The 23,428-nt window shown below is 46.5% G+C and overlaps 1 long non-coding RNA gene across 2 annotated transcripts; it reads right to left on the bottom strand.

The window, feature by feature from the left end:
* Nucleotides 1-2,666: 2,666 nt before the first annotated feature.
* LOC122464787 lies at nucleotides 2,667-22,972 on the bottom strand. 2 transcript variants are annotated; one of them, XR_006289152.1, is made up of 4 exons: nucleotides 22,584-22,972; nucleotides 20,751-21,033; nucleotides 19,822-20,258; nucleotides 2,667-2,961 (listed from the first exon to the last, which is right to left on the bottom strand). It is a non-coding gene; the product is annotated as an uncharacterized LOC122464787 (long non-coding RNA). The 2 variants fall into 2 exon arrangements; XR_006289151.1 differs by lacking the exon at nucleotides 2,667-2,961 and having other exon boundaries at nucleotides 17,523-20,258.
* Nucleotides 22,973-23,428: the final 456 nt, after the last annotated feature.

Genomic DNA, 23,428 nt, shown 5'->3' with positions numbered 1-23,428 from the left:
AATCCCCTTCCCTCCCCCACCATTTTCCCATCAGCTCTCCTTGGCATTTAACTAGCTTGTTTCTTCTACAGAGCTCCAATCACTTTACAAGGAAGGCCAAGTATCATGATCTCCATTTTACAGATGGGGAAACTGAGGGACAGGCATTAAAGCCAAAAATTGACCTCAGGCTGCATAGTCTTATATGCAGAGCCTCTTAAAGGGGCACGTTAAGGGTTTGGGCTCACCTCTCTTAAAAAGGCAGCTGCAGGTCTGGGCAGCTTTGGTAGCATGGCTCCGGTGGAGTCACAATTCCTGGGAATCCGAGGACCCTAGAAGCAATGTAGGGAAATCTATACAACAATTAAACACCTGTGATTGGCCTGTGCCATCTGACTCCTGCTCAGGGTTGTTTAATTGCACTGTAGACGTTCAGGCTCAGGCTGCAGTCTGAGCTCTGGGACCCTCCCATCTCGCAGGGTCCTAGAGCCTGGGCTCCAGCCAGATCCCGAATGTCTACACCACAGTTAAGCAGCCCCTTAGACCAAGCCCCTCATCCCGAGTCAACTGGTACAGGCCAGCAGCGGGTTTTTAATTGCAGTGTAGACATAACCATGGGGGCCCAGGGGGAAAAAATAAGTCTTTTGTAGTGTCATGATCACCTACAGGGGGGTGGACAGATCCAGCTCCATCAACCTCAGTCCTAATGGGACCAACATTACCAGTGGCAATGGGCCTGTATTTATTTAGGGTTTGACAGACTCAGGGTATGTCTACACTACGGAATTAGGTCGATTTTATAGAAGTCAATTTTTCAGAAGCGTTTTTATAGTTGATTGCGTGCATCCCCACTAAGCACAGTAAGTCGGCGGAGTGCATCCACAGTACCGTGGCTAGCGTTGACTTTCAGAGCGGTGCACTGTGGATAGCTATCCCACAGTTCCCGCAGTCGCCACTGCCCATTGGAATTCTGGGTTGAGCTCCTAATGCCTGATTGGGCAAAAACATCGTCGCTTGAGGTTTTGGGTACATGTCGTCAGTTGCCCCTCCCTCCCTCCATGAAAGCAATGGCAGACAATCATTTTGCGTCTTTTTTCCTGGGTTAACCGCGCAGACGCCATAGCACTGCAAGGGGGAGCCCGCTCAGCTCACCGTCACCACTGCTGTTGCGGGCAAGTCTACTGTGGGGGCTGCTGTGATCCAAGTAGCCAATGCAATCATTGATGTTTTGTTATCAAGGGTAGTGACTCTGGGAAATGTGCGGGTCTTTTTAGATTTTAGGTGCAACCTATTCCTGTCCTTTGTCGCTGGTGAAGAAGTCTTGCAGCCGTACATTCCAGTCTGGTCCGCGCTGTAACACCCCATAGCACTTCTGTGGTTGACACATGTAACAGCTCCAGGGCTCTTGCTCTTTTGCCTTGGCCACACAGTAGCAGCTCCTTGGGTCCCTTCCATTAATGGTGAACGGCTCCACCGCTTCTTCTGCAACTCTGCTATCCTGATCTCCTGCGAGCTGGAGGCTTCTGCCTCAGGCTGCTCTCCCAGCCGGCAGCACCGTGTGATCGCACCAACCCCAGCCTACCCCTTGCTCCCATGGCTCATGAAGCCTGGACAGTAGTAAGGAGCAGTTCAACTATAGGCTGAGTAAGTGCAAAATAGTGGTAGAATTTTTGTACCTTTGGATGTTTAAAAGCTCGCTGGCGCTGTTGGTCAGACCTCAGCGCAACCAACATTCCCATTGTTATTGCTGCTTGCTGTGTGCTCCATAATATCTGTGAGAGCAAGGGGGAGATGTTTATGGTGGGGTGGGAGGTTGAGGCAAATTGGCTGGCGTCCGATTTTGAGCAGCCAGACACTGATTAGAAGAGCACAGCAAGGCATGCTGCGCATCACAGAGACTTTGAAAACCAGTTTCATGACTGGCCAGGCTATGGTGTGACCATTGTGTGTGTTCCTCCTTGACACCCCCTTTGTTGATTTTAATTTCCTGTAAGCCAACCACCCTCCCCCCTTCGAAATAAAGTAACTATTGTTTTGAAACCAGGCATTATTTCTTTATTAATTAAAAAAAATTGAGATAATGGACAAGGTAGTCACGGGTGGTTTTGGGTACATGTCGTCCGTGACCATTCCCTCCCTCCCTCGCTCCGTGCAAGCAATGGCAGACATTTCTCACCCTTTTTCCTGGATTGCCCATGCATACGCCACAGCACTGCAAGCGGGAGCCCACTCCGATCACCGCTGTAGTTGTGAGCATTGTAAAGATCTCGCATTTGCCCTTGGAGATTTTGGCATATACACTGGCATTACGTCTTTTGGAACGGAGTTCTGATAGCACGGATTCGTCTCCCCATACAGCGATCAGATCCAGTTCCTCCCATTCGGTCCATGCTGGAGCTCTTTTGCAATTCTGAAATTGCATGGTCACCTGTGCTGATGAGCTCGCCATGCTGGCCAAACAGGAAATGAAATTCAAAAGCTCCCAGGGCTTTTCCTGTGTACCTGACTAGTGCATCTGAGTTGAAAGTGCTGTCCAGAGCGGTCATAATGGAGCACTCTGGGATAGCTCCCAGAGGCCAATACCATTGAATTGCATCCACGCTACCCCAAATTCGACCCAGCGATGTCGATTTTAGCGCTAATCCGCTCGTCGGGGAGGAGTAAAAAAGTCGATTTTAAGAGCTCTTTAAGTTGACAAAAATGGCTTCGTCATGTGGACAGGTGCAGGGTTAAATCGACCTAACGCTGCTAAATTCGACCTAAACTCGTCATGGAAACCTTGGCTAAGAGCCAAGCCTTGGAGTGTGACTGCTGGACAGTAGACAGCTGGCTTGCAGTTTATTCCAACTCTGGAAAAATTCAGAGCACCAGACTTTCTAGATCTTGAAGGCAGAGGTCATTCCAAAAAAACACTGCTTTGGGGAAGTGCTTTTTGTGCTGGATTTTCTTTAATAAGTATAATTCTCTCTCCTTCCTGGCCCCCTGGAACAAAAGGTAGAAACTGTAGATACAACGATGCAGCAGAAGGCAATTAGTTCCCAAGTCAACAAAGCATTTAAGCATGTGCTCAAGTCCCACTGCCTTGTCAAATAAGAACACACCACTGAAATGGGGCCTAAAGGAATTACTCAGTTTTTAGATGGCAAAGTAGTCATTCCTGATCTCTCTTAGGTAGGGCTTCCTTATCTTACAGGGATGCCATCAACTTGAGATCTAGTCAATTTATTTTTTAGAGTTTAAAGTAGTTTCTGTTTCTGCTCCACCAATCCCCCGCAAGTCCCCTGGCCCATCTCTTAAAATAATGTTTCTCTCTCCGCAGTTGCTGTGAAAAGAGCCACACAAACAGGGGAAAGTGTGAGACTGACGAAAACAGAGAACTGTTTCTCATGTAGGTCCTGGGGAGCTTTACCAATAGCAGGTAGGAAAAAATTGAGAGGGAAATGGGATTTTTCATTGGACTAGCCCTTTCCAGTGCATTTATGGCTGAGGTAGGTGCCATTTCTCACAGAGTAGGGCTGCTGGAACAATTTGTACAGTGGGGGTGCTGAGAGCCATTGAACCAAACTGTAAACCCTGCATATTATGGAGACCACTTCAAGCCAGGGGGTGCAGCAGCACCCCTAGTTCCAGCACCTGTATCACAGAGTGAGCAAGCTATGACTATCTTCTCCCTGTGATTATTTAATTATATTAAGATTGTACCTCCCGACGCCAGCCAGGGATCAGGTCCCTGTTGTGCTAGGGGTCTCTGAGTGGTACCTACCTATTATTTTTCACTAGCAATCCCAGGTTTTCCTTCTGTTAGCACTGCTGGTGTAGCTCAGTCACACACCACCTAGTGACATTACAGGGAACTGTGACTTCGCTATCAAGATTCAGAAGGGTAGCCGTGTTATTCTGGATCTGTGAAAGCGGCAAACAGTCCTATGGCACCTTATAGACTAACAGACGTATTGGAGCATGAGCTTTCGTTGGTGAATACCCACTTCGTCGGATGCATGTGGAAACTTCCACTGCATGGGAATTGCAGTTGGGTGCAAGGGGGGATATGACCAGGTAAGGAACCCATTGATTCACCTTGCAGGAGTCTCTAAGACTACCAGGGCTGTAGTGTCCCTTGCTTCCAGATTGCTGTGGAGCAAGGGACACTACTATACCTTCTAGACAAAGAAAGTCAGCCAAATGCACCTATCCTTTCAAAATGCATCTAGAGACTAATTCAGCTTGAGATTGGCATACTGGGAAACTGCCTGGGAAGTCCCAGGTCAGAATTTAGCCCCTAAAGTGTTTCCTCAATTAATCATCTCAGCTAGAATTAGGCTAAAGCAGATTATACTGGCTATCTAGGTCAGATCCGCCCGAAGGTGTTAGCACACTCCAGTTTAATCAGATCCAGAGAATGGTATGGGTTAGGCTCCAGTGACCCATTTCTAGATGGCAATTAGACTTACAGGTATTAAATGCAATTATGCTCCAACTCCCAAATTTACAGCTTTCAGTGACTCAGTTTCACACTGAACCTAATAGTTTCCAGGATGATTTCTGAGTGCTGTGATTGTGCATTAGAACTCTCCCACTGTGTATGTAAGCACACAAGGACACTACACCTGGATATACCAGTAATATGGGAATTGAGAGAGTCCAGACGATGCTATTATTATTTGACATTTCTATTATCATAATGCTTAGAGACCCCAATCAGGGATCAGAGCCCTGTTGTACTAAGGGCTGTAGGAAGAGTGGAACAAGCTCACAATCCTGGATTAGGACAAAATGTAACAGGTGGATAAACAGACAGACGACTAGGGGTGGAGGAAAAGGTAACAATAAAGAAGGGTCAGTTTTGCGTATGTAAGTCATGTCAGGGTAAAGCAGTCACGTGATCGCTGTCTTAGCCATTGCTGGTCATATCTAGACAGCACCAAAGCTCTAGCTCTGAGTTCAGATGTCCTTTGTGCTAAAGGCCTATGGCATTTATTAGAGACTCGCCTGTCTATAGGCTTCCTGAATCATCCTATAGAATGTAAGAGAATTATAACCAGGCTATAGAATTCTGTAAGGTGGCTTTAAAAATAACCTACCAACAGGATCTAATTTGCTATTAAATGCTACCTGTTTAAAAAAGAAAATTCTGTAGTAGCCAATTGGCTTCATCCCTATGGAAATATCCTACAGACTTTAATAAGGGTCTTATCCCAATCCCAGCAGAGAATCTGATTGAATTCTGATCCAACAACTGATCTAGCAAGATTTCTATCTCCTCTCCCCACAACTCTATAGGAACATAGAAATTGCCAAACCAGATCAGACCTAAGGTGATTCTAATCCAACATCCTATTTCCGTCATGGCTAGCACCAGATGCTTCAGAGGAAGATGCAAGAAATCCTCTAGAGGACAATTATGGAATAACCTGCCCTTAGGAAAAGATTTTTGCTACCCTCATCAGTTACTGGCTGACTTGTGCTCTGAAATATGAGGGTTTAGATCTCTTTAAAAAAAAATTAATACCTCATCCATTATAACTATGGATGGTTTCATTTTCCATATAAAATGTCTAATCCATTTTTAATCCCATTAATCTTTTGGCCTCAGCAACATTCAGTGGCAATGAGTTCCGGAGTTTAATTATGCCTGTGTGAACGTCAATCAGTTTCAGATTTGCTACCCTTTGCTTTCATTGACTGTCTCCCTGTTCTTGAGTTATGAGAATAGACACTTCTATTCACCCAATCTCCCTTCTCTATGCCGTTTGGTATTGTGTATTCCTTTGACACATTCCCTCTTCTTCATCTCCCCTCTGACTAAGTTGTCCCAATCTTTTCAGGCTCTCTCCTCAAAGGAAGTCTCTCTGGGCCTCTAATATTAATTTTCATCACCCAGAATAGAAAGGACACGGTAGCCATCTATAAATGTTAATGCCAAGGAAGGGAGAGGAATCTTAGCACAGTGAAAGGCCACATAAGGGGGCGAAGTCAAGAATGTTCACAGGTAGGGGGAGTTATCCTGGAGCAGTTCTTGACAGCGAGACCTCTTGGAGGGAAGCTTTAGAATTCTTCTTCTCCATTGTGAAAATCCCCCCCCCCCCCCCCCAAAAAAAAAGTTCAATGGGAATTTTCAATTGGAAAAAAAAAATCAAAATTTAGAAAATTTCAACCAGCTCCTCTAGACTAGACAACCCTCCTGTAACACCACATTAGGAAACGATCCTGGGGGGAGATGAACCAGGTGAATATACCTGGGCTTTTCCATCCCTATATTGGATCATCTGGGAGTTCTGAGTTCTGAGCCCCGTCTCCCTGGAGCTTCAAGTAATCAGGGCGAGTACAGTGTGGCTAGGTCTCAGCGGGGTGCCTGTTTTCATCTCTCTAATCGTCAGTCCCATCCACCGCCCCCCACTCACTGGGGTAGTCCTCGTGGCAGTGAGTCAGTACAGCATCAGCCTGAGAACACCACATTAAATGCATTTGCTATGTATGTGTCTATCAATCAGCTGTCACTCTGCAAAATCAGCAGCACCTCACTGAACAAGATACACATGAGGGAGGACGTGCAGCCACGCTTGGTTTGAAGCAGATTTCGGACAGGCCGTGTAGGTGGCACCTCACTGTCCCGCATTCCAGGGATGGCAGCATTGCGGTGGTGCTCGTTCTCTGGTGCAGAGACTTCCCCTGGCACTGCTGCCAACCAAGGCTAGACATGTCTCCCTCCTGCTTGCTGCCCTGAGACATCTGCCCCCCACAGGCATGATCCCTTCTCCCAAGGCCTATGGCTGCTCCTCTTATGAAAGAAACCCTCTTGAATGTGTCTTACTCTGTGAAACCAACACCCCAGCCCTGTTCTCCCTTCTTCCAAGGAGATGCACCCCCTGAGTCTTGTAATATACCCAGCTCTCCAAATACAGACCCTTTGAGATAGACATTACCTCTGCATGATCTTTTTGGTCCTGGGGCGATACAGCTATGCACACCCACTGCTCTGGGCTAAATCTACCCCTTTAATAAGAGGCACACATAAGGCTAACAGAACTACAGGGGCAGAGTGAAGGCTGCCTGTGTGCTAGTCTTTGCACTGCTAGAAGAGCATGGACTGGGTTCTGCGTCGGAATGGTTTATGTTACCTTAGCTTGCACCCTCCTGGATTTTTGCAAGTTGATGTGTGTCATGTGATAAGTCTCATTAGGAATTGCTTTTGGCAAATGTGGGCCGGATCCTCAGCTGGTGTAACGGGGGCAGAGCTCTGCTGAGGTCATTGGGGTTATGCTGATTTATACCCCTTCAGGACCTGGCCTTTTATGGGTTTTGTGGGAGAAGACAACCTCGCCGACAGGATAATGCTGGCACTGTGCAGCAGCACCGGTTAATCACGACAAACAGCAAAGCGCTGATGAGCAGGAGGAGAAAAATCTACATGGTTCATTCCCCGCTCTCATTTCTCAAGCAATTGCTCAACTTCTGTGGTTTGGCTGAGAGTTTAAAATACAGAACTGGAGTTCGACACAAACAGAACGTGAACCTTTCTGCTTCACTGCTCCTTATACTATTGCGCTCTGCTAAGCGCAAAAGGCCTATACGGTGCTACCAGCTCAGTCGTTGTTCCCGGTTCTTTACATCCCCCCTGTGATTTCAAAACTGACCCTGGTGTCGTTCCAAGCGCTTGTGCATGAGCGCCAAAGCTGCGACTGGCTATCGCTCTGTTATTTTCATATAGAAGCTTTGCAGGAAATTTTGGCGATGAAAATATGATTCTGGAAACTCACGTGTGTGGAGGCAGAGGTGCCGACTTTCTGGTTTCCCCAGGGGGTGCTCGACCCCAACTCCGCCCCAAGCCTCACCCTCAACCCCCCCCTTCCCCCAAGGTCCCACCCCCACCATTTCCCACTCTCACTCAGCCCCCGCCCCGCCTCTTCCACCCCCCGAGCACGCCCCACCCTCGCTCCGCCTCTTCCTGCCCCCGTTCCTCCTCCTCCCTCCCAGTGCCTCCTGCACACCGCTGACCACTGGCAGGCAGGAGGTGCTGGCGGAAAGGGGGAGGAGCTGATCGGTGGGGCTGCCGGTGGGTGCTGAGCACCCCCTATTTTTTTCCCCAGGGGTGCTCCAGCCCTGGAGCACCTATGGAGTCGGTGCCTATGTGGAGGTACTAAAAGGTAGGATGCCACTGCAACAGAACGTTCGTACATTTCTGCTTGCGGAATGGAGCCAGCAGGTGGGGGCCACGGGCCTTTGCATTTGTGAGAAATGGAATAAACAAGAGGCTGATCCAATCGGCCTAGAACTGTTCATATTATTATCGCTTGTAGTTCAGCAGCACCAGGAAGCCCCAACTGACCTCAGGGCCCCATTGTGCTAGGTGCTGTACAAAGAGAGTGAGAGACACTCCCTGCCCCAGACAGCTTACAATCTACATAGACAAGAATGGCAACGGAAGCATTGCCTCCATTTGACAGACAGGGAAGAGGCAATGCCCAAGGTCACACAAAAAATCTATGGCCAAGGAGGGAAGTGAACCAATGGCATTTTGGGATGTATAAGTAGGGGCATAGCGAGCAGATCGAGGGACGTGATCGTTCCCCTCTATTCGACACTGGTGAGGCCTCATCTGGAGTACTGTGTCCAGTTTTGGGCCCCACACTACAAGAAGGATGTGGATAAATTGGAGAGAGTCCAGCGAAGGGCAACAAAAATGATTAGGGGTCTAGAGCACATGACTTATGAGGAGAGGCTGAGGGAGCTGGGATTGTTTAGTCTGCAGAAGAGAAGAATGAGGGGGGATTTGATAGCTGCTTTCAACTACCTGAAAGGGGGTTCCAAAGAGGATGGCTCTAGACTGTTCTCAATGGTAGCAGATGACAGAACGAGGAGTAATGGTTTCAAGTTGCAATGGGGGAGGTTTAGATTGGATATTAGGAAAAACTTTTTCACTAAGAGGGTGGTGAAACACTGGAATGCGTTACCTAGGGAGGTGGTAGAATCTCCTTCCTTAGAGGTTTTTAAGGTCAGGCTTGACAAAGCCCTGGCTGGGATGATTTAACTGGGAATTGGTCCTGCTTCGAGCAGGGGGTTGGACTAGATGACGTTCTGGGGTCCCTTCCAACCCTGATATTCTATGATTCTATGAACCCAGACTTCCTAAGGGCCTGGCCAGTGTCTTAATCACCATCATCAGCCTTCCTCTCTCAATGGAGACAAGGCATGGTTCTTACTGGCCTCCCTAGAGGATGCTCCTATTTGGCTCACCCAGCAAAGCTGTGTGTGCTGGACCACAAGAGTCTTGGCTATGGTGAAATGCAAGACACACGAGGGGCAAATTTAGGCCTCCTTTAAGTGCGCTAATCTCCACAGAGGGCACCGGTGTTGCAATGGTTGGAGTCCAGCCACTGAAGGACTCCACTGCCAGTTTGTGTGCTGGGGATAGCTGGGCAGCAGCCAGCTCCCCCACCATCTCAACCAGCTGGTGGCCTTTACAGGCACGCTGGACCCTCCTTTCCTTTTGAGAAATCCTGTCGGATTAATGCCATTTCCTGGACAGTGAGTCTCTTGGTCCTAGCCAGCTCCTGTCAGCTGCAGTGGACATTGCAGGTGCTTGGTGTCAGGATCACTCTAGTTCACAAGCCTTGGTTGGGCCACGTGACAGGCTGTTAGGCAGCCATCTTTGTCCTAGAGACTAGGAGATAAAGGGACACGTTCACAGAGTTGTGGGGCTCATGGCCAACACACCGGGATTGAACGGGAGCCTCCCAAGCTAAGAGCATTGAGCTGTTACAGCTTGAGCGAAACAGCCCCAGCTCTGTAGTTGGGGGCTGTAATAGATTTAGATCCTCTGCAGCTCAGGCACGGGGGGTGGTGGTGGGGAACGACCTGTACCACCCCCTTACCTCCAGTGGGGCACAGTTGCACTTCCTGTATCCTCCTGATACAATAAGGGCATGGTTCGAGAATCTCGCTGTCCATCCCTTTGCTAACACAAAACACTCCTCTGCCAAAAGAGGGTCTGCTCCTGATCTCACTTATGTTTGGTGTAAATCGGGTGTAACGATATTGAAGCCAGTGTAAGTAAGAGTAGAATCAGGCACCAGGGACTGCAAAAACATGGCACTTCAGTGGAGCTGCGTTAATTTACATGGACATATAACTTGGCCAAGGTCCGAGCTGAAGGCTGAGGCAGAGGTGCAGAGGGCCTTGAAGGGGGTGATCACACAGGAAGACTGGCAGAACCAGGAGTAGAGGCCAGTCATGGGAGGCTAGCCAGGTGGCCCCGCCCCTTCTGCCCGAGGCCCCGTCCCTACCACATACCCCCACAGCCAGAGGATCCCTGGCCAAACCACCCTGGGGTGCCAGCCAGCCCCATCGCTGACCAGCCCCAGCGCCAATCCCCGCACTGGGCCACCCGCCGCCACTCCCAGCACCAGACCACTGGCCTCCAGCTGGAGCTGAGTTTATGCCGGCTTCAGGGACAGGGTGGAGCATGGGCAGTGCCAGGACATGGCTTAGGGGAGGCTTAGCCTCACCTAGCCTATTATACCTACCGCCCATGAGTCCAGTGCTGATTCTCAGGCCAGAGTTTTAGCTTCAGAAGGGAGAATCTTCTTGCACGCAAATATTCGCCTTATTTCAAGAGAGATTCTTTGGAGAGAGCTCTGCTTTTTTAGGGTCTAATCTAAGTCCCATTAAGCCTAGTGAGTATCTTTCCCCTGAGTTTAATGGGAGTTGGATAGGGTCATTAGGAAATGCATTTTACTCCGATACAGCCTGCCAAAGATGGATTTAGATATTTCTTTTCCAAGGTCGATTTTCTACTACACTTCACTTTGATGCCCTAGAACTTTATAGATACTTTAACAAGTGTATTCCTTTTATCTGTTAGTCCCTGGAAAGGATTTTCACTCTATTTCTGAGCAGAATTGAGTTTGTTGCTTGAAAAAAAATTAATCTTTTTTTAAAAATGGGTCTACATATTTGAATAAAGCTAATTTAAATAACGAAACAGTTTGTACAGTGACACAGAATAATGGGCCTTTCCCATTAGTAGGAGATTTTACATAACAACATTATTAGCGTTTGGGGGAAAAGTGACTAAATTATGCCACCCTGGGTGGGGGGTGGGGTGGAGAGATTCAGTCCCATTGAAAATTCCATTAAGAGCGCTTGTTAAAAATGTTTCCTTTCTTGAATGCAATTATGCTGTTTGGTTCATTTTAATTATTGTGAATTGATGTTAGCACTGGAAAAGCATGAATGGTTTTTTTCCCCTCCCCCACACTTGCTTTGATAGTTTCGTCAAGGTCAAAGTAATTAACCATCCCTGGGCTTTAGTCTCCAGAATTGATCATCAGCTCCCGGGAAGCCTGAAGGATGCTTCTCCCGGTTTCAGTGGTGTTATACCAGGGGGGAAACCTGAATGAAAAAATTTAGGTGCTATTTGTCCAGCTAAACTAGGGACTGCTGAGAGCTAAGTCCCTATCCAGTGGAAGGCTGTGAAAGCAATCTGGGAAATCTGAATGTTTATAATAGTACACTGGTGCTGGCCACTACTTTGGCCAATAGCTGGTGGCAGTGGAATTGGGAACCTCCAGAGCGAAAAGCGTGAGTTTCTAAAACTATAGAGATTATTCCTTTCAGCTTTGGAAGTCCTCCGTTCAGTACCTGGTGTTGGCCAAGATGGCGGCCGTCACATAAGCAAGCACCTAAATAAAAGTGGCCCGCATAGTGTTCTATTAAATTACTATATATCGTAGAAATGTAGGGCTGGGAAGGGACCTCAAGAGATCATGAAGTCCAAATCCTTGTGCTGAGCCAGGACCAAGTAAATCTAGGCCATCCCCGACAGGTGTTTGTTCAACCTGTTCTTAAAGACCTCCTGTGACAATTATTCCTCAGCCTCCCTTGGAAGCCTATTCCAGAGCTGGACTACCCTTAAAGTTTTTCCTACCATCCAACCTAAATCTCCCTTGCTGCAGATTAAGCCCATTACTTCTTCTCCTAACTTCAGTGGACATAGAGACCAGCAGATCACCATCCTCTTTGTTACAGCACTTAACATAGCTGTAGACTTATCAGGTCCCCCTCAGTCTTCTTTTCTCAAGACTAAACATGCTCAGGTTTTCTTAAACCTTTTCTCATAGGTCAAATTTACTAAACCTTTGATTATTTTTGTTGCTCTTCCCTGCATTCTTTCCAATTTGTCCACATCTTTCCTAAAATGTGGAGCGCAGAACTGGATGCAGTACTGCAGCTGAAGCCTCACCACCGCTGAGTAGAGTGGGACAATTACCTCCCATGTCTTACATCCAACACCCCTGTTAATATGCTCCAGAATGATATGTATATTTGAGAAAGAGGGACATTTTCATAAGCACCAAAGAGAGTCTGGCTCCCAGCTTCCATTGCCTTTCAATGGGAGCTTAACCTGTTTAGGCATTTCTGAAAAACCTATCCTAAGTAGGCAGCATAGTGTTCTGGATAGAGCATTGGACTGGGGCCCAGGGGACCTGGCTTCTCTTCCTGGCTCTGTTGCTGACCTGCTGTATGACCCTGGGCAAGTCCTTTCACCTCTCTGTACAACATGCATGGTGTCTTACACAATGGAATGGAACTCAGCTGGGACCTGGAGGCATTACAGTTAAACAAATCATTATAAGAAAATGCAACCCACCTAAATGAGCTCAGACGTCCTGTATATCACCCTGGCCCAAATACCTCTCCTAACTCTTCTGTAAGAGTATTTCTCCAAGTAATTCCAAATCCCTTTTTCATTTTTTAATATTTAGATCTTGCTTCAAAACCCTAATTTCAGTGAAGCCACGTGACCTTTGTTTGAGGCTAGTTCTGGAGCAGTGGTTCTCATGAAAATATGATAAACCATGCTACCTTTAAAAGAAAAAAAAGTATATTGTGTTTTCATCCTAATGACTTTTCTCATATGATTCAGCGACTGATACCGTCACAGTCATTTCAAATGGAGCCAGATGCATCAGCAAATGCACAAAAAGCCGGTGAAATCGCAAACCACCTAACACAAAAGCAAAGGAAAAAAAATATCCTAATGGATTTCCCTGAAATTTTGTGCTGGTACCACACAAAAACTTGTAAAATTAATTGTTCACTTGAGACTTCATAATCTTCAACAGAAGATGTGATAATCATTTCTGAAACCAGCTTTCCAATGTCTTAATATCCTCTCTGGTACACCATGCTGCTGTAATTATTAGCTCTTTGAAGGAAAGCTAAAGTACTGAGCTTATCATTATAAATCATGAGTTTCTTTGTAATCAAAAGTGAAATTACTCCTTAAGTGAAAAGAAAGCCCAAGAAATCACCTCTTTAAATAATGTCTTCTAACCCCAATTAGAAATCAGATCATTAGATTATCTCAATTTTGAATACAATTAACAAAACAGAACAAAAACCATATATTTTAAAGTTTGGACTCTTCACATACCACGGTGTATATTCACATAATCCAGGTGTATATCCATAGTCCCAGTTCCCCCTGTGTAGGGTGACCAGATAGCAACTGTGAAAAACGGGACACAGGGTGGGGGGTAATAGGCACCTATATAAGAAAAAGTCCCCAAAAACGGGACTGTCCCTATAAAAATGGGACATCTGGTCACTCTACCTCTGTGCATTCCTGAAATCCAAGTACAGAATTGATATCTAGGGTTCCCAGTTTCCTCTGAAGGGGGTATACTGTTTTCAGCTCATTAATACATAGCCTATAGCCTGCAGAATGCAGATGTCCCCCAGCACATTGGATGGATTCTTTAAACAGTAGCGAGGATGGCCCAGGGGTCTAAGCACTGGCTTTCAGATGCCTGCTGTCCCTGCAAATGCAGCGTCACGCTGGGTAGTTTGGACTCGGCCAGTTGTCCTTTTTGAGGTAGTAAATTGCATACTGTGGAGTTCACTGTGGGGGGATCTTTCAGATGAAACCCAGAGATTTTTTAGTCTGAGCAAGGGTTTGCCTGTCACTAAACCTTCCTCCTTTTTCCAGTGTGCTAATTACTGGTTTATTACTGGGCTCCCACCTTTGGAGCTGCAGCATTTCAGTGGTGTTGTAAGTACATTGAACCCCTTTCCTCGGCTGGTATATATCGGAATCGCTCCATCGAAACCAACAGAGCTACACCCATTTACACCAGCTGAAGATCTGGCCCTGTCTGTGTCTTTTGATTTATATGGAGCCCATCACCATGGCATCTGAACACTAATTATTAACTGATCGGTTAATTCTGTGGCTTTTCGTAATTAAGCTTGAGTGCCAAAGTTCAAATCATCACTTTGGGACTCCGAATAGGTGAGTGCCCGAGACAGATTTAGCCAAGCCTGTGTTTGAAACCTGGGTTCCTGAAATTCCACCCAGCACCATCACAAGAGCAGCCAGCTAAAAGGAAGGCTGATTAATCACGTATTTCCATTTGGGGTTGAGTTTTTTTCCTGGCTTTCCCATTTTATCCAACTGACAATAGGGAAGCGGACAGCAGGCCTGCAATTTCCATAATGGATGTTTGTTGTTTATCACTGTAAATTGCTGCCTGATTAGCAGCACTTCGCACTTAATGGCTGTCAATTAATTGTGAACGGCAACGATGCTGGCTGCAGTGTTGTCTACACAGACCTAAGGAAATCCCCATCTGCAGTGCCTCTCTGAGATATACACAGAGGAAGAATGGGGGTAGGCCCAGATTTCCCAAGGGACTTTGGTAGCCTCAGTCTTCGGGTGCCCACCTAGATCCACCTTAAAGGAGCCCCATTTTCAACACTAACATCTGGACCCAAACACTGAGGCATCCGAAACCACTTGTCGCGTGGGGAAATCTTGGTCTACAGTTCTTCTGTGCTACATAAACACAGCTGCACTAAACTGCCTGGCATTTTCAGCACCTCCTGGGTCCTTAGACTTCCGATTTGCCATTGGCTGAGGCTATGTCTACACTTATACTGCTACAGCAGCACAGAGGTTCTCCCATCACTGTAGTCAATCCACCTCCCCGAGAGGCAGTAGCTAGAATGCTTCCATCGATCTAGCACAGTCCACACCAGGGGTTAAGTCAGCTTAACAACGTCACTCAGGTGCGAGGATTTTTACCTCAGATCCACCTCAGGTTCTAGCATACACAGGCTAACCATGTGCAAACACATGCCAACCAGGCCTAGGGTCTCCTGGAGAGTTCAGGAAGGTGTCAAAACACCAGAAGCAGAACAACTCACTATTGGGCCAGATGCCCCGTTGTCTCATGGCACTTCCTGATTCCTCCTGGTTGGACAGAACTATTGGTAACTTCCCTTTGAATATTCTAGAGGAACGACAGCATCTTATGTTCCCCTGCGATCTATTAGTAATACATGCAGGGTGGGGGAATATCAGACATGCCCGATGGGTATTTATACCTTCTCAAGAGCAGCTAGACGTGTCAGCTACCAAAGCTGACATAATGAGCAGAGGGGATAAATCGATTCATCAGCTGCCATGGAAGATTCAGATTCAATCAATCACACTGCTGATTGAGTCACATCCCCTGCTTTCCCCTGGGGTAGGAGCCCATGGTCAGTAATGCCCACTTGCAGGAGTGTGAGATGTACGTACTCCTTGGGATAGAAGCTGCTGAAATACTGTTCATAAAAAAGAAATTCTGCTTTCCTGGGAGCTACTGATCTCTCTGCCGTTCGCACAGGGCTAGCCATAAATTCGAGCAGGCATGCCGGGAGGGAGGCCTGTGACCCGGCCACCTCTACAGCAAGGAGGAGAGAAGAAGCAGAAAGCAGCAACTGGAAACAGGAGAAAAGAATGGAGGGATGGCAACCGGGATTGTCTAGGATGATACCTAGCTATTTTACAGCACTTTTTGTCAGTAGATCTCACAGTGCTTTAGAAGGCAAGTAAAGATCATTATCCCCATTTTACAGATGATGAAACAGAGGCACAGAGGTGACTTGCTCAAAGTTGTTACCAGATTTGCCCGTTACTTTGGGGTATGCACATTTATTAGGGTTACTCTTCTGGTGGATGGAGTTTTGTAATTCTATCAATGTACTGCCTGTGTCCCTTGTGTTCTCATACGGAGCTCTACTTCTCCCTGCTGCAAGTTCCCTCGCAAAGGAGCTATCCTGATGGACCTTGGTTCCCCAGGGCTGGGTTCTTCCAGCCCCAGAATCAGACACACACACACACTAACAGAGTGCGTCTGAGAGGACAGGGTTAATCAGCACTCCCAAGCTGACGCCTTATGTGTCCCTGGACTCAGCAGGCTGGATCAAGCAGCACCTCCAAGCTGCCACCCTCATATGACCCAGGTTCAGCACGTCCCTATCCCCATTTTCATGTTACAATTGTTCTGGTAGTAACCCACTTGATGAACAAACCCCACAGGACTTTTAGGTACAAGGAGCGTTGCTGCAGAGCGAATGGGGAAGCCAAAAAACACCCATGTGGGGGATGGAGGTGGAGGGGAGAGAGGGAGAGGGAGAGAGAGAAGCAACCAGCTTAATCCTGAAAGTTATTTATTGCCAGGTAATAACCACACAAGGGGAGCCAAACAAACAAAAACAGTTATAATATTAAAATCTAACAAATTTGATTATAAAAGTTAGGTTTAGAAAACTATAATTGATCACACAGGTCAGGGTCAAAAGGCTATACCTGGAGAGAGAGAGATGGGTTCTCATTACTCCATGAAGCTTGAATGGATCGGGGTTCCCAGGTGGTGGTGGCTGAGGATCCAGAGTGCTAGAGGCAGGCAGAGCCCCCAGCATGATCAGTCAGGAGAAGATGAAGTTCCAATGGAATTGATGAAGATTTTGGATCCAAGCATCAGAGCACTTATTTGAGCATGGGTAGGGGTTTTTGTAGGGAAAGAACAATGGTTCAACGGAGAACACTAGATTTGTTTGTGGGTAAACTGATGGCTCAAGGAAGTATACCAAAGTTGTTTTGTTCAGGCTAGACCATAGGAACTGATTCCTTCGAGGGAGCTCACAATGGAATTAGGCAGCTTTAGTATTTTGGATACTAATGAAGGATTTATTACTAGAATTGGTCTGATAACTACTGAGCTGGGTGTGTGCAGGCATGGGTTCATTAACATTTGGAGCAGAGATCCCCCATCATGCAGTGCTTCCCTGCTTTTCTGGTCCCAGAGTTCTTGCTATTCTTGCCTGGGAATCTCTGTTCTCTATTCTGTATGCTAAAGGGGATGCCTCCCTGTCCCATCTTCGATGCAAATGAGGCTAGGGGAGTTTCCTTAATCCTGTCACCCTTGTCCAGAGGGGTGTAAGTGTGTCTTCCACTGCCTTTTCATTGCTTTTTGTAAGTCTTTCTTCTGATCAGCCTTGGTTCAAGCAGAGGCTGGGAGTGGAGAAGGTATTTTGTGAGTCAGGCAGGCTGGGTAATGTGCCCTGCTTCCCCAAGAACACAGAGGCACTAGGTAACAAAGTCACTGAGCAGGCCAGTGGAAGAACCAGGCCTAGAACCCAGTTGTCCCAGTCCAGTGCTCTATTCGCTAGGCCACTCTGCCTCTCGTGGTCCAAAATACCCGCATTTCTTTTTCTTTTTGGTTAGGGCATTTAGGGCCCATGTCTACCCTTGGGGACGGGGGGCATTCTGTAAAACGTTTCATCTCTTTTTCATCGGACTCCCTCTCCTGATCCTGCTCTCTCCCTGGCTGTGCCTCACTTGTCTCCTGCTCTCTCCTCCATCTGCCTTTTGTCCCCCTTTTACCTATTCCGCTGTCTCTTGCTCCTGCAGTCCTCAGACCCTGTTCTCCCACCCCAGGATGCCAGGAACTCCCAGGAGAACAGGGCCAGCTCCTTTCTCTCAGCAGACTATGGACTAAGGATTGCCTAATCCAGTACGCAGAATCCTATTTACTAGTATAGAATTAAGTGACCACTAGGGGACGGTAATACCAATAGTCAGGGCCTATAGCCATAAGTACTTTGCTGGAGTTTCCTCAACATTCTCTCCCACACATATACACTCAATTCCCCTGCTAGCCCCTACATCTCCACACATTCTGGAGAGCCAAGGAAAAGAGAAAACTGTTATGAATCCAGCAAGGAGGAAAATCTCTGAAGAGAACTGGATGCTGAGCCAGCTAGTAGCGATGCTGCTTACACACTATGGTAACGGGTGCTAATGGAAACCCTTCACGAGATCACACACTGGTAAGCGGTGGACCCAAGTTTGGATTCCATGCTCAAGCCTTGCACTCCAGTTCAGCTGTAAACAAAATATCAGAGAAACATAGGGCTGGAAAGGACCTCAAGGGGTCAGCTAGTCCATCCCCCCATGCTGAGGCAGGACCAAGAGAACCTAGACCGTACCTGACAGGTGTTTGGCCAACCTGCTCTGAAAAACCTCCAAGGACATAAAAATCAGAACACATGCAGGGACACCTCAAACCTGGGCATATGAAAGACTCCTAGAGAAGTCAAGAAAGGATGAGGGATAGGGCCATAACTGGCTACTAGGGACCTCCCAAACTATTTAAAGGGATTCTTCCCTATAATTAGGGCCCTACCACATTCACAGCCATGAGAAACATGTCATGGACCATGAAATCTGGTCTTTTGTGTGCTTTTACCGTATACTATACAGATTTCACGGGGGAGACCAGAGTTTCTCATATAAGGGGGCCTGACCCAAAAGGGAGTTGCAGGGAGGGTCACACGGTTATTTCAGGGGGGTCATGGTATTGCCACCTTTACTTCTGCGCTGCCTTCAGAGCTGGGCGGCTGGAGAGTGGCAGCTGCTGACTGAGGGCCCAGCTCTGCAAGCAGCAGCGCAAAAGTAAGGGTAACAGTACCGCAACCCCCTCTACAATAACCCTGCAAGGCCCCCCCCGCCCCACACACACACACACCACTCCTTTTTGGCTCAGGACCCCTACAATTACAACACTGTGAAATTTCAGATATAAATAGCGAAAATCATGAAATTTGCTATTTTTAAAATCCTATGACTGTGAAATTGACCTAAATGGACCGTGAATTTGGTAGGGCCCTACCTATAATCTGCTAGCTACAGGTATTTTTAAAACCATTCCACAGAATTTAATAGGGAATTGTATGGAGTGTTAATTTAGAAAAGCTTGCAGAAAGAATTTACTCTGAAAAATGACAGAATTAAATAGAGCATTAAAGTCCATCAAGCTCTATTATTTATTATTGTATGTTATCTGGCAGTAGCACCTAGGAGCCTAGATCATGGACCCCTTTGTGCTAGGCACTGTACAAACAGAGAGACAATCCCTGCTCCGAGAGCTTACAATCGAAGTGCAAGGCAAGAGACAAACTGGGGGTGGGGGGGACCACAAGGAAACAATGAGTTCAGTGGGTTTGATGCAACTCTTTCAAACCAGCACTTTTTTTGGGGTGCTGATTATGAACCAACAGACGTTTCCGGGTGCCTGGGTGACCTGCCTACTATACTAAACTAGAAGAGCGATGAATGGGCAGCCCTTTCTGGTGGCCCAGTGGTTACCATGAACCTCAGTCATACAAGAGAGCATTCCTCAGCTGACATTGTATGCAAGAGCTGAATTGTGTGATATGTAACACTACTTTGTACCACTAGAGCTCCTGTACTTTATACTGTTATGCCTGCCCTTCCCTGCTTTTTTTTTTTTTTAAATCCACCTGAGTGGCTAGTCAAAGTTCTGGGCTTTGTGGCTTGTTCCACTTGGGTGTAGAAACCAAAGATGGAGCCTGGTACCTTTGATGCAATCTTGTTTCTTTACAAGGAATATAGAAAGTCCTGCTACTCCAAAGGCAGGAGGAGCCAAAACCAGCTGATAGCTTCTTTACTTCCAGCCCCAAGTCTCTTTAGACAACACTGGACCCAGAAACCTCCTCTCTAGGTTCTTCCAGGGTCAGACATCCTGCTTGCTCAGGCTGTCCCTCTGTCGGTCTCATTCTCTTTCTCAGGTTCTCGTCTGCCCTCCGGCTTGTCTCTCCCCTCACCACCATACACACACCTGGTCAGAACTGTACCCAGTGGAGCCCTCTGCCCACTGTTGCTGGTTTCTGGGCAGACTCCCAGAACTGGTGTCAGGTGTGCTCCCTGAACTGTCTCTTTAATTCGAGGAATCTTAAATGAAAGGTGCATTCACAAGGGTTTAACTCAGCCCATAGCAAGATTTCACCCAGCTCATAACAGCGTGCTCACCTTTCAGACAGGAATTAGCCGAATGGAATCTGAGTAAACAATGTGTGTGTTGCGAAAACTCTAGTTCATTTCTCCCCAACCTCTGCATCCAGGCATTGTTCGTCACACGCCCCACATCCTACCAGAAGACAGCAAGGGGATGACATGTGATGGGAGGGGGGCGCTGTACTCCTTCCCTATCATCAACCACAAGGTGTAATTTTTAAAGTTTCCATCCAAAGGTTAGCATTGAAACACCCGCCCCATTTTTAGCTTACCTAATTAATGGCAATTTTATCTCTGTTGACTTACAAAAACATTCACCAGCGTGGGATGTGGCTTTTGTCATACAGTTTTGCATGTACATGCACCCACAGATAATTCAGTACAAGTGGAGTTGGCAAGCTCTTGTATACCTCCTACACTCCCCAAAATACAGTATGTTAAATAAAGAAACAGAGCAGAGTTGTTTTAAAAGCCATTAAATGTGACTTGCAAATACATCATACCACTACTTCCCTAACCAGAGGGTTATCTATATCTACCATATGCCCGGCCTATCAAGGTAAGGACAGCCGGGGTAACTGATTTGAACATATACATGTTTTAGGCTCCCCTTGCAAATACCCACCTCACATTTTGGTTGAGAGTAGCTCAAGAGTTTTCAAGATGGATTTCTGATTCTTAGATTTTGCCAGCGTTTTTAGTGAGCTAGTGATGGCTGCGCCTATTTTGCCAATCCCCTGATTTTCCACATCTGGCAGCGTTGCCAAGGCTCGTGATTTTATTGATCACAATATTTGGAGTTTTACTTAAAGTCCCAGTTCCTGAAGTCAAGGGATTATGGGAGAATCCGCAGTTGTCCTTTAAGTTTCTAGCGGTCGTGGTTGCAGAGAAAAGCTGCATGTAAAATTCTAAAAAGGGATAAAAAACAGAAAGCAAATAAAAAGAACTCTGTCTTTAAAATTTAAAAAAAAAAAATCATGATTTTTAGGCCAGTCTCATGATTTTGGGTTGGCAATGCTGAATCTGCGCTTTGGATGCTGCTTCGGAGCTGCTGACTTCAACCCACTCCCACTCTGCAGCCTTTTTGACACAGTTCCCAGCTGGCTCCCCATCAGGCGGGCTGATTTCACTGCCCTGAAGGGGATTGTTTCCCTTACAGAACTAAAGGGGTGCTGAGAAATTAAGTTCACTACGGAGGGTCTTATTTCCTGAATTCTGCTCTCTAATGAGAGTTCAGAGTCCTTCTGCTGCCCAGCTGAGCAGCTTCTTCAGCATTCTCCGAAACCAAATTCTTCACTCCCGGGACAAAGGTGCCCCATTTTTAGCAAGAAAGTGTTCTCCCTGACATATCCATTCCCTTTCAATGCTTGATTTTCAAAATTAAAAATCATGCCTAGCTCTCACATACCACTTTCCATCAGAAGATCTCAAAGCCCTTTATGGGGAGGTGGGGGGAGGGTTCAGTATTATTATCCCCACTTTACAAATGGGGAAACTGAGGCACCGAGAAGTGAGGCTAGTAGCAAAGCCAAGACACTATCTTTGCCCACACAAAGTACGCAGTGCGCATGTAGAACGTGCATTTGCAAATGAAGTAGTCAGTTGTGTGGCTAATTGGCCATTTGCAGGCATGGGTAACCAGTTTGCGGCTGTGCATTGGGTACATGCAAACTGGCCCAACTCAGATACCCTTACTTGCACTGAGCAGCACCTTGTTCCACAAGGAGTCTTGCTGAAATTGGTGGAATTATTTGCAGAGTAAAATGCTACTCAATGTAAGGGTATCACAACCTGCTCCATTAGGTGAGCTCATCACGTATAGAGTAGCCGTAAGCATCCACCTCCTCATAAACTAACCCACACCAAACCACTGGCATTTTCTCTCTGTAATAACAAGATTTCACGGCCCACCCAATAACATTCTAGACACTAAGGCCCAGATCCTCATCCCCCTGTGCAAGGGAGGCAAGATGGAGCCTGAGAATCAGGAGACCTCAATTCAATTCCTAACTCTGCCAGTTACTCCCTAGGACTTTGGGGAAGTCACTTTGCCGCCTCAGTTTCCCCCTCTGTGAAAATGAAAATAATGGCACTTACCTTCCTCGCAAAACCTTTTGAGATCTGTGGGTGAAAACCCCTATGTAAGCATTCCTATGTGACACTGACCTAATCCCCATTGCCATGTTCCCATTTCCATATGCCATGGCCCCTTTTCTGCCCGCCTGGCCCTTAGACACTCAGACAAATCAGTCTGCACTGCCACATGCCTGCAGGCATCCTACCAGAGCAGCCATAGGTCAGTGCCAGCCAGGCTCAGCAGTGTGAGGGGAGAACTGCCGTATCTCTTGCACAATTTTGATTGTGGCACTGCAAACATTGGAGAAATTAGCTGAGCCCTGAACTTTTGCAGTTTTACTCCATCAGCTCAGTAGTTTGTCTGCCCCAGGAGGTAGCTTACCTTTTAGGCCCTGATCCTGCAACGTGCTTCACGTGGAAAGATCCTGACACCCACATGCAGCCCTGTTCAAGCCAACAGGGTTCCATGAAAGCCCTGTTTGCCAATGCAATACAAGAAGCTGGCTCAAGGCCTTAATTATATTCTTGCTAAATTTACCTCCCAGCTCGACACGTTGGGGCTACTAATCAGGGTAGATTGATTCAGATCAAAGCAATTAAAAATCACCTATTTTAATCATGCAAGCAGGAAACCTTGATTTGAATAGCTCTTTTTAACTGTGTTTTGCATTTGTACTTTCTACTTTTTTTCCTAAAGAAAGTTTGATTCTCATTGGGTGGTAACCATTAAAACATGGTGATCTACCGCTAAGTATAGCCTGTACGCTAAGCTTGGCACGTCTTTTTGCTAAGTAGGAGGATATACTATATCTATACATATTTATATAAGCAGTTACATAGCTTAATTTTTTACTAGATTATTATTTTTACTTGCAATTTGTGTGAAGCTCTATTTGGATGGACATTCAAATTGAGTTAAAAATTCACTGAAAAAGCATTTTAATTATTTGTATTAAATACAGCTACTTTAAATGTGCTGGATACTTAAGAAAAAAAGTTTATCAAAACATGCATTGCATTTAAAACTAACTGATTTATCAAACAAAGGCTTTTTTCATAGATTAGAAAGGGAGGAAAAACCAAGCTTTCCTGCTTTTTCAACTCCCAACTGATTTCTGAATTTTGAATGAGCTAGTCATTGAACTGAACTAGCTGAAATGAAGATAATAGTCTCTCTGCACCTGCAGAAGAAGCTACTACTCTCAAAAGCTGGTTTAGCACTTCAAC

This window comes from Chelonia mydas, chromosome 2, assembly GCF_015237465.2.
Source record: "Chelonia mydas isolate rCheMyd1 chromosome 2, rCheMyd1.pri.v2, whole genome shotgun sequence".
NCBI lineage: Eukaryota > Metazoa > Chordata > Testudines > Cheloniidae > Chelonia > Chelonia mydas.
Note: the sequence above shows the minus strand (reverse complement) of the source record. Positions and strands in the feature narration are given on the sequence as shown.